Below are 12,531 nucleotides of genomic sequence, written 5' to 3' on the forward strand. Positions count from 1 at the left end.
ATGTCTATAATGAAGTCTCTGACAACTGAGGAGGGAAAATGCCTTGTGAAGCTCTACCAGATACTGTACAGTATATGCAAGAGAGTTTAACTGAGTAACACAACGCTTTCTAGGCTATTCTAACTCAAGAGTCTAACTACAGTGTAGTAGCACACAGTAGATGGATTTAAGCACTTGACTGGAGATGCCATGCTCACAGCAATATGTGTAAAAATCAGAAACCAACACAATCATATGTAAAACATACTAGGGCTGCCCTCGACCAAAGCAATTCTTAGTCGACTACCACGAGTGTGTTGACTAATCGATTACTTGATTTAATTGACAGATTTCCCAACAAAGAATCACCACTTTAAATCTTGTGTTTCCCAGAGATGTGCTCATAAGTTTCTTGGAAATAAGTCTTTCAGCATGAAAAAAGCATAAAAAGCGACTAATGGACTAAAGAAATCTTAGTCAACTAAGACCAAAACAATTGATTAGTCGTCTAACTAATAAGAGGGGCAGCTCTAAAATATACAAATATCAAGTGACAAAAGTCAAATGAAAAATGGTTTGTATATATTTGATCAATATTTCCAAGTAGTACAACATATTTGTGTATGATTTGGTCTACAACCGAAAACATTTAATTTTGAAATTAGGTCAAAGTCCCACAGCCATTCAATATTTTTAAAATTCTAACCAGTCGGTCTTACAACACTCTCCGAATCAGCAGGTTATTAGCTGCTTAAGAACTATAAAGCTGTGAATCAAATCAGATAAGGGTTAATCTTTTAAGTTGAGCAACTACCTTATCTCATTTTATCTTCTTGCTAAGTTGCCTACAGTAAAAAAAAAAAGAAACTCCTCCCATGTCCAGACAATAACACATTATATGTCTGAACATTTAATAAACTTAACAGTTGACTAACTCAATATTACGACAAAATATTTCTTTGTGATTTTAGCGATCACTTCTTTTTTTTCTTATCATCTCTGCCTTCTCGCCAGCTCTCCAAACTCTTCCAGGCCATTGGAAGCCCTTGGTCAGGTTTTATCAGTGAGTTAACTCCAACGAAGTAGGCCAGATCGATAAGCACATTCTCAGAAAGGAGCCGGAGCAGAGAGAGTTAGAGGCGCGGGGGAGAGAGGCGCGAGAGGCAGGGAGCAATCAGAGAGCTATGGATGTGTGTGCCTTCAGGAGTGGATCGATGCTCTGACAGGAGCCCTGCTTTGTTCTCGCACAGTGCTCAGATGTTAGGCGCGCTTAACATGATTGCTTAAAGGTTTTTGTTTGCCTACTTGTGTTTTTGTTTGTCATTTTGCTCTACTTATAGTATATCCTGCTGTCCCCTTTGTCAACTGAGATAGGTGGTTAGGTTGGCTGTCTTTGGTCTCATTGTTTCTTACACAGTGGTTTTCTTTTTTCAAAAATCAGCAGGGGTTTAAACTTGTGTTTTACGCTTTCAAATTCTGACAAATTTCTTGGCACGGATATTGGCCAACTAAGGGCAACAAAGCTAAAACTGTTCTGTATAAACACTTTCTAAAAAATGATGATTAACTATAACCTAAAGCTTTTGAACCTATAAAAAAAAAAAAATCGAGTGTGGAATTAAGCATTAAGAGAGACTTCGGTGCCCTTCGTTCTTTAACTACAAGGCCTGTTTGCTTATGACAAATTGGTCTTTGACATCCCTTGCCATGTCTCTAGTTCCAAGGAATTTTTCATCATTACAAAGCTGCATTCTTTATCCCTACGCCACATGGCCACCCAAACCGAGTTAAGCACTTTGCCTCGCTAAATACTCTGCCAAGAATTACTTCTAACAAGAACTTGGGTGCGCCTGCTTCTTCACAGAAAGGTGTTGACCGCAAAGGACAAGTAGGTGTCAATAGATCTGCTCTCAGCGCCTATGGGACGTCGAGACGCATGAGCTCTTTTCCAAGGCTTAATAAGATAGCACAGATGCGCCCTTGTCTGAGCACAGCCCTGCGTCTCATTGTACTTTGGCCTCCCAACCCTGCCATTGCAAGACCTCTATTGCATTGGCTGCATGAGAGGGTCTCATTAGGACAGACAAACGAAAACCGGGGTCAAGGTATATAAAGGTAGCCACAGCTAAGGAGCATGCCTCTAAGATGAGCTGGGAGCTCCACCACGTCCTCGGGCCACCCCTGCAGACCTCTGGCCCTCCCCATCATGACCTCCAATATCTACCATTATTTGATGAAGCAGAGCTTGATAATTATTTTGCGTGGCTGAAGAACGGGGCACAGTGTGAAAGGAGTGTCTCACTCTAAGGCAAAGGATAGTAGGGGATGACAGAGAGGGAAAAAAAGAAAAAAAAACTAACAAAAAAAAAAAAGATCAAAAGCAGGCCTTTCGCTTTTCATGCCTCAGAGGCTCCAAAGAGGATAAGGAACAATTGGGCCCTGGGTATCCTGTCCTCTCTGGCAATTAGACTCAGCTGATGAAGTGAAAGGGATGAATGGCAGGGTTCAAGGCCTTCTCTAGGATTCACACAACAGGGTGTGTTTTTACCTTCTTCTCCTTTATCTTCATCTCCCTTTAGAGTGGCACAAATGCAGCTGAAATATTTCCAGATGAAGACAATGTGATTCAAGGTGCCAACTCTTAAGCATGGGGGCTGATGAGAGCGAGGAGGTGCGAGAGGAGCTAAGGGGGCACAAACAGACCTGCATGCAGTTGCACAAAGAGATGGTCCTATGTGCGCACAAGACATTTCATTTAAACTATGATGCTGTAAGTTTAAATTGTGTTTTAAACAGTATCATCAACAACTATTACATGTTGCACTGCAACTAATTCACCTGTTCATCCAGGTAGTGTTCAACGTGTTCAGAAACATACCTGATTGGGCTGTCTTGTTAACAACGAAACAAACATTCTCACAACGATTTAGTTTAGACAAGAGCATGACCATAAATATAACATACTGTATAAATAATGAAATAAAACATTGTCAAAACTCAGACTGCACTCACAAATCACTTCAAACTTTCTATTTCTATTAGATTTGTTGTTTTTCCTATTTTATACCTCTACTATAGATTGTTGCTTTAAAAATAATGTGCCAATAATTACTAGTACTGCTACAAAAACATCCTCTACTGCTTCCATTCAGACTTATCGTAAACTATAGATTTAGAAAATGACTGCAAAAATAAAAAATCAAGCAGCTTGACTGATAAACATAGTTTACTGTGTTTGCAAGCACTGATTATGCAACACTTAGCAGCAAGCAGCTTCTACAGAAATCTGATCCCTTTCCACTTTGTATAATCGTTGCATAATATGCAACAAGCTGTATCACCCTTTCTAAATGTATGCAGTCCATGCCAATTTCTTAACAGTAATACATACATTATTTATTAAACTGCAGCATTAACCGTTTGAATTAAACTTCCAAGTCGAGATCTCTGATGTGTAAGGGGCGAGTTTTAACACAACACACTATGAAAGCTAAATCATCAGAGCTAAATAATTGAAATGAAAGTAAATAAATACTGGGTATCCTGTATTAAGATGCTACAAGCAGTCATGCCATACCTCAACTGATTCTAGAAACATCACACTTCTTTCAAGTGCCGTATTTTCCACAAAACTGCACCCACCCTGGTATAAAAATTTAAACAATTTCACTTTTACAGTGACTCATTGCAGCAGTGTAGATTCAAGCTGCTCTAATATGAAATGCATAAACTTACAAAAACACCAATAACGCTGCCATTAAGTTATCGTATATTTCACAGAAACGTTTCCCGACAGTGACCATGCCAGTAAATGGGCCCCGAGGCTTGAGCGATACTGCCACACTGCACTAAAACCTTAAGATGATTAGTGATATTCTTAAAACCTAGCCCACTGATAATGTGTTTAAAGAAGCGATACGGCTTTTCCAAGCTTTGAGTTCAAAGTCTAAGAAGCATGGGGTCAGAATGCCAATGGGCTAAACAAAGAGTAGCCAAAATGGGCTTTGGGGGATTTGAAACTTAGGCCCCTGAACCCCCTTTGATCAAAACAGAGCTACGGCCATAGAAATACTAAGTATCAAGTGCCTGGGACTGTGTCGCCGCCAAGGAATGGTGAGTTTGGCATGTAGGATGAAACACTAACAGATAATAGTATAGTAGAGCAGGAAGCTAAGAAGTATGAAAACACTATTTTATTATAATATACTCAGGGTTCCAACCAATGACCAACATCCAGGACAATTAAAGGTAGTTTTTCAAAACTGGTTCTCCTGATGGAGCCAGATGACCCCCAGCGATGATGGGCGCCAACACTAACCTTACCATTCCTAAACCAAAATACAAGTTGACATTTCTATATATCAAGTTGTACTACATGAGCAGCAAAACCTAGAGACACAGAGGTATAAGCGTGACCTATAGTTGTTTAGATGTTAGCTAAAGATTTAGATTAAATTGAATTCTAAAGTAAGGACATATGAAGACTAAATGAGGTGGTAAAAGTGTTTTTCTTCAACATCTGTTTTAAAGGATGTTATGCGCTAACTTCAATTGGCTAATTAGTTCTACTTTGACTCTCAGCGAGTGCCCTGTTTTAGTCAGTGTGCTTGATGAAACAAACAAGAACACAAATGATTCAAACTTAAACAGATTTTCCCATCTTGAGCAGCCTTTAGCAATTAAGAAGGCATGTTTTTGTCTTATTCTAATAATAAAGTCAGAGAGAATCCAACTGTGTTCAAAGTTATTATCACCAAATTGACAAGAAGGCTAACAATATAACCTGACCGAATGTACAGTGCGACGAATACATCTTTTTTCCTTAATGTCAAGATAGCTGAAGTCGTTAAATGAAAATGGGAAGATAATCTAAAATCATAATCAATCAAAAACTCAATTATGCGTGTTTATTATCATCCTGTCAGTTATAGTGTAACACCTCTAGGAAGCTACATCAACAGCTGATTAGTGCTGCAGACGGCCATAATGACAGATAGAACATACAGTATGATGGTGAAGACGATTAAACTGAGAGAATTTCAATTAGCCTATGTGAAGTCTTTAAATATTTCCTCATGGCGCTGGTGGTTAGCTCTTATTTAAACAGTTATCACGTTTCCAGTCCACATTAAAAAGGTATTCAAAGGGTGCAGGGCGAGTCATACAGTGTGACTGGTGTATCACAACAACAACAACACACACTGTAGTCATAGTGGACTGCCTGTAAATACAACTGAAGGACATTAAAGTGCAGTATATGGCACAACTGTGTGTTTGGGAAAGCAGAGTAACGTGCACAGTATTTTTAGGATAGAAATGAATCGATGCCTTCCCATATGTGGTTTCAGACATGTTACTATTGGTATATACCTCCTGCATGCAGCACTACTATTCTATCAAGCCATTTGGCTGTGGTTTCTTATTCGTTTTAACACTTTCCTTTATGGACTTCTCTAGCTGTTCATGTAACTGCCTCTTTGACTGTTAAGCCGCTGCGAATATTCAGCTGTAGGAAAACACAACGTATCAGAAGACGTTTCATTGGGTCCAAAATGCAATACGATACAATAAAGTGTTATGTAAGTTAACGTGATAAAAACGCGTTAATGCAAATTTGTTTTAATGCCACTAATTTCTTTAACGCATTAATGCAATCAATGTTTCAGAGGTTGTAGCGAGCTCAGTTTTAAAGCTAGAGTGAAGATACTGGTATCACATGAAACTAGAAAACCTAAGGAATCCATTGGTACCGTGTCATACTAGCTTGTCTCGAAGGAGGTTAAATAACGTTTCGAACTTTTGCTAAATGTTGGCTGGACAATATTTGTCATTGTCATGTGTTGTTAATTGATTTCCAATCATAAATACATACACACATTTGCATAAAGCAAGCATATTTGTCCACTCCCATGTAGATAAGAGTATTAAATACTTGTCAAATCTCCCTTTAAGGTACATTTTGAACGGATACAAAATGTGACTGATCATTGGCAATCATGCGATTAATCGTGATTACATATTTTAATCGATTGACAGCGCTAGAACCCGAGGTGAGGTCATAAAATGTCCAAAACCCAAAGAGATTCATAGAGTGAAGACAAGAAAAAGCAGCAAATTCCCATATTTGTTTCATATTTTTTGCCATTTTTGCTTGAAAATGGACTTAAACAGTTAATCTGTAATCAAAATAGTTACCTGATTCATTTTCCGTCTATCGATTATTTGACTAATCATTGCAGCTCCAGAGGCAAAATTATCTTTCATTCAATATTAATATGCATGACACTGAAATATTACATAAGAAAGTTTGTCAGTAAGTATTTAAACTGATCATTTTTTATATGGAGGACATCTTCCTTATAATCCATAATCAACAAAAACACATTCCATTATTTAGTCTATTACCACTGACGGATCCCTCCTGATGATACAAAGAGACGGGATGCACAAAATATATAACGGGCATCTTGTTTTAATTGTTCAAATTTTCCCTCTTTTCTTTAAGGTGACAGGGCCATTACTCCAAAGTCACCACTTATCAGCAGTATCACCCAGGATTAATGGTTTCACTTGTGCTAGTAAGAAATGTTTAAGTTGTCCCGATTATCAGTGCAAGAAAAAAGAATAATGGTTGTTTGTCATTGTGTTAAGCAGTGAGAGAGACTAATCTAACAAAACACTCAGTTACGAACGTGATTAACCCCCAGTCTGGGGAGGCTGAATGGGATGTGTGCTGGACTGTGCACAGCAGTCGAGCCACCGTCTAAAATGAATGCTCATCTTCTGTGTGTTGAACTGATTCATGGTTGAATAACAACAAAACTATGCTAAATGGAGGTAGTAAATGCTCAAAAAGAACTGTGTATATGCACTCATAAAAGGGGAAATCTAACCTTGCACATAGCATTTTCTTCAAATGTCAATGTACTGTACAATCCTCTATATTATTCCCATTAGTTTGGTGCGACTCGGTAAAATGACCTTCAGGCCAGGAGATGAAAAAGGTTTCCTCTTTACATACCATATAGAAACAAATTACCTAGAGCTTGAATACACCATCAGTGGAGAATCAAGGACTTAAAGTCAATCAATAACAAGCACACAAGAAGAACCAACCAAAAAGAGAACAATTGGACCTAAATATGACACTCGAATGGCCGAACATTTACTAAATATGACAATAAATGGAAGACAAATATAGTCAATTGCAAAATAAAGATTTTAAATTGAGAGTTATAGTTTGTTTGCAACAGCAATTACCACCACCAATAGCTGCCATACTACCCATTTAACACATTTGTCTCGTGAAGGATTCTTTTTTTTACAGTCCCTGAAGCTTTTGTACTGGTTGTGCAGGCTTGTTCCTGCTTCAGTAATCTCCTACATTATTTTCCTTGTCTGTCACCTTTATAGTATCTATTAGCCACTCTCTACTATCTGTTTGTGGGGCATTTTCTCTTCCTTTTCCCCATGAATGTTTTATATATTGGAGGGAGAATGATTGTTCTTTGCAATGAGGCCAGCGCGTGGCCTCAGTAAGACAAATTGCTCCAGAACGTCTAAATGGCAGTCAATGATAACTCATTGTAAGGAGAGTAAGTGACTTCCAATGGAGTGGATAGGGGACAGAGAATAATGGCAGAGCACAGGTGAAAAATAGATGTTTGGCTCGGTGTAATTACTCCATTAGGGGGCTCTCTGTTAATCTACCAAACCACAGCAAGTGTTTTTACAGCGATGAGGAGGTGACGGGCGAAAATGACTGCGACTGGACAGAGAAGAGCCCCGCTACCTCCCCAATCACAACACACACTATGAAGTGTTTACTAATGGACAAATGTACTCTCAGTCTGCGCTCTCTGCAGCATCCCACGAGCTACTCCAGTTACAAGTAAGTGTGGTGATAGATGTATTGACGAAGTTCATCATTGAGCTGACATATTAATTACCTGCAATATGGTCCCATGCGTTCAGAGTGCTTTAACCTCCTCTGTCTGGATTGTGCACTGGGAGATGGATCAGCTGTGGGCCTGTTAAACATGAAAATCTGGGTTAGAACAAAAAAAAAAAAAAGGGACAAAGGAAAACCCACCCGCTGGAAATCAACACCCCCATTCTGCTGATTTCCAGACAAACATAATGATAACAATTTTTTGACCATTTGGTGTCTGCTGCTTCCGCCTGTGGCAATCTAGACAAAAGAGGGAGAAAAAAAGGCCCAATATGGTCTTAAGAGTTTATTCTGACCACACAATCTGTTTTCTTAAGTCAACTTTTAAAACACTGCTATGAGCAGTGCCCACAGCTTTATCACTGAAGCGCAGATTGACCTTGTGTTCACCTTTATACTATTTCCCATCTGTTTAGGTTCCACCCTACAATCCATCCCAGTTGGCTGTAGGCCCACTTTGCATTGGGCTTTCTCAGTGAAACCCTGAATAAAACCCTGTAGGAGCAAAACGCTCTCTGTTCGGCCTATTTCAGAGAAATCTCCGCTTGCATCTCAGCGTTTTCTTTCGACGCCCGACAAGCCTACTTGGAGTTTTTCAGGCTGTTTTTCCCATGTGCAACATAAAAAAGGGAAGTTTACCCTTCTTTTACTGCAGCTTCTCACTTGACTTGAATCAGTAGAGTCCTCCAGCACATTGTAGAGGGTTACAATGATCTGCTCAATTCTTCTTTAAGAGTCTTTAAAAAAAAAGCATGCAAGTAGGGATGCAAAGATACCGGATCGGATATCGGGCTGACGCTGACTCAAGTAGCTGGATCGGGTATCGGTGACAATGCCGATCTATTAAATTCTATTCTTTTATATACTATAAACAGTTTTCACCAATTTGTTGTTGCATTAAAAATGTTTACATCTGAATTGTAATTTTGAAGATTTTTTTTGTGTGTATGATGTATTATTTTAATAATAAATAACAATTCACTAAATTTATATCTATGTATTTATTTGTCACATTTTGCTTTAAAAAGTTAGGAAAGCAATGTTTACGTCAAGTTGCCTTACACATAACAGAATGATCCCAGTCACTTCTACACAGTGAGGCATACAACTTATTTATTAAACACCGGTATCGGATCGGTCCTCTGTATCGGACGATACCCAAATCCCTGCAGGTATCGCTATCGGTATCGGAACTAAAAAAAAGTCACATCGGTGCATCCCTATACATGCGAGTGAGGCTGATAAGAAAACACCCACCAATATAAACAAAAGAAATATTGCAGAAAATGAGTCCATCCTTGTTTCTTTAAATGCACTTTCATTTAACTTACATTACAGTTATACACATTTATCCACATCCTTGGTTTTATAGCTCTGCTGATACAAATCCTCACAGCAGCTCATTAGAGGAGAACTGACCTTCAACTAGCTTTAAAAAAAAAAAAAAAAAGCACGTTGAAAGCTATCAGCAGGCAAGTGTACATGGCTCGAAACACACAAAGGCAACCAATAGGGGGAAATACAAGGCGTCCAGCTGGACAATTTTCACTGCCCCAAAAGCTACAGGTTGCGGTAAGGGGACTTCAAATGCTAAGGACAGTGAGAGGTGCCATTATCACTCAGTGCTGAAAACAAGCACGGTGACCCGATTAAAGCGAGAATTTCTGGGTCACGGTCTTGTTTTTCAATGCTTAATTTGTCTATCGATAGTGACACGGTCCGTGGCTTGCACCTACCTGTAATATTATCTTTCTAAAAGTCGCGGTTCAGACAGGGCCCTTGTCATTGTAACCCAACACGGAGTGAGTGTGAGTGTGAGCGGATTGGCCCTGCAGCGGGTTGCAGAGAGAGGAAGCGCCGGCTGGCTGAGCTGCTCGCTGGGCTGCTGGGAGGGGAAGTTGCGGGCTGCGGCGCCGCTCAGTGGACGATCCGGTTCCTGGAGCTCCTTCCTCCTCTGGAGCTCTCAGTCACGGCTGCCTTCCGGCCATGCAAGAAATAAAGCAACTCTTTTTCAAGTTTTCAAACCCCAAACTTTTTTTTAGAATATATCTAGTTATTTTTTATTATTATTATTTAGGTTTTTATTATTTTATTTTTGTTTAAGGTTTTATTGTAAGAGCGCACAAAATAAAAAATTTTTATTGTAGGGTATATAACTATTATTGAAAAAAAATGGTATTTATATATAATGTTTTTAACTGTGCAGTACTCGACTGTTTTCATCCACACTTCTTTAGGTGAGTATCATTTGATAGATAGATAGATAGATAGATAGATATGCACTACATACTCAATATGTGTACTATTAGTTCAAGCAAATGCAAATATTCCTATAAAGTACAAATACCTCAAAAGATACATATTTTTTTGTGAATAAACACTAGTATGTATCTTTTGAGGTATTTTTTACTTTATAGGAATATTTGCATTTCATGCTACATTTTATCATAGATAGATAGATAGATAGATAGATAGATAGATAGATAGATATGCACTACATACTCAATAACAACACAAGTATGTATCTTTTGAGGTTTTTGTACTTTATAGGAATATTTGCATTTCATGCTACATTATATCATTATATTTCTACTTCACTACATTTCAGAGGGTAATATTGTAAGAATGGTAGATAGATAGATAGATAGATAGATACATAGAGAGATCGATAGATATGCACTACATACTCAACATACTATAGTTCAACATACTTTTTTGTGAATAAACATTAATATGTATCTTTTGAGGTATTTGTACTTTATAGGAACATTTGCATTTCATGCTACAATATATCATTATATTTCTACTTCACTACATTTCAGAGGGTAATATTGTAAGAACAATAGAACAATAGATAGATGGATAGATAGATGGATAGATAGATAGATAGATAGATAGATAGATAGATAGATAGATAGATACTATCAGTATTCTCTGAATGATTATGTATCCTAATGCCGATGACAAGAGTTTTGTTTATTAGCTTTGTTTGATTAATAGGCTGTATAATAGATAATTGAGCATGTATGCTGAGATGTCACTGGGTTTCCTCCTCACGTGTAACAGAGAGCCGTTTGTCACCTTCACACACCAACACACTGTAACTTTGGACCATACAGTGTGCTCTATAGCTTGTGAATATAGTATGTAATTACAAATTGGACCTGCCTGCATCCATCTAAATATGACTTCCGTCTGTGAACCATATATACATCAAATTCAAGCACTATAGTTTTGTCTTAAGTTGCACTAAGAGTGCCGATGAATATGCAGAAACGCTATGGACTTACACCATTTTACTTCACCTGAGCTGAAACCGGTTGGCTTGTTTCGGTGGCCTTTGGTGTACAGCAACAAACAAGTTCACACAGTGTCTGTGGTCCAGCCTTCTCAGGGCTTCCTTTGCATCAGACGCGCTGCCCTTCATCTCATGCTAATGTAGTACAAAAAAGATATCTAGCTTTAAAGACATGGCAGTCAGTTAAAAAAGGCTGCGCTTAGCGTTTGAAGCCATAAATGTGACAGAAGACTTCAAGAGGAAGACCCAAGACTGGCAGTCTAAAGATGAGTGAGAGGCGGACAGGCAACATGTTTTTTTCCCATCCAGAGGGATATTCTGTGGCCAAGCTTGATTATTAGAGATGAAGGACAGGCTGAGAGGATGTGGGATTGTTAAATCCTTGAATCCTTTCACCAAAGCCTCCTCTATAACATTCTTCTGCACTCCATCTCTGTGCATTTATGGTGCACCCTTGATTTTCTTCTCTTTTCTTTTTAAGACCGAATGAAATTCAGATTCCCTGATGATATGCATAAAGCAGAGAAATATGGAATTATAATTTGGCACTCTACAGTATCCTACTTAGGTATTTAGAAATAATATTGGGATTTGTATTAAATATTCCCGAACCAAAGACCTTGTACAGTATGACTGAATCAATGTTGGCAAGAATTCACAGGCTTATCCCACCAATAACTAATCACTACGCCATATATGTAGACAGCACTTCAACTGTCTGTGGTGTTATGTGAAACCCTGGCTGTGGATTCAAAACCTCTGCTCCCCTTGCTCGGAGAGGCTGTGCTTCATTTGATGCCCTGTCCATTATTGCCAGCATATTTGAAAAGTGCTAAGCCTTGAAACGAGTCCCATATTATTTCAGGCCGGACTGAATATTTCACGGCGGGAGGCAGAAAATGAGACCTTCCCTCAAGAGACTGCCTGCAGTGCATTCTACTTGGTGCAGCAATCGGAAGGTCTCATACTGTGCAAAACACACTTGAACAAACAATTATATATTTATCCGCCACAGATTTTTCTTTATTTTTTATGTGTGTGTGGAAACATGGGAAAGAGATGCAAAAATTGGAGGCTCCTGTAAATATGGAGAGTCCTCTGGTTCTGTGCTTGCAAAAGATTGGTATCAGCACACACACATCAGGGTACAGTGAGTAATCAGCGACCCATAAAATAAGGTGTTTTATCACCACCTTAGGAGCAGGAACACATTCCAGTGAAACTGGAGATCCCTTTGAGTTACACCCAGAGTATAACAGCAGCGGGCTAAAAACAGGAAGCTAACCAGATTGATTCTTGAATC

At 38.7% G+C, this 12,531-nt stretch overlaps 1 long non-coding RNA gene across 2 annotated transcripts in view; it reads right to left on the reverse strand.

Moving 5' to 3' along the window:
* Positions 1 to 5,415: 5,415 nt before the first annotated feature.
* LOC141766309 (uncharacterized) overlaps positions 5,416 to 12,531 on the reverse strand; it is a 73,337-nt gene continuing 66,221 nt past the window's right edge. The window contains exons 2-4 of one of the 2 annotated variants that reach the window (XR_012593611.1): positions 9,667 to 9,907; positions 7,929 to 8,009; positions 5,416 to 5,485 (exon numbers count right to left, since the gene is read on the reverse strand). This is a non-coding gene — a long non-coding RNA (uncharacterized LOC141766309). The remainder of the gene's footprint in view (positions 5,486 to 7,928; positions 8,010 to 9,666; positions 9,908 to 12,531) is intronic. The other variant, XR_012593612.1, reaches the window with a different exon arrangement.

Source organism: Sebastes fasciatus, chromosome 4 (assembly GCF_043250625.1).
Source record: "Sebastes fasciatus isolate fSebFas1 chromosome 4, fSebFas1.pri, whole genome shotgun sequence".
In the NCBI taxonomy this organism is placed as follows: domain Eukaryota; kingdom Metazoa; phylum Chordata; class Actinopteri; order Perciformes; family Sebastidae; genus Sebastes; species Sebastes fasciatus.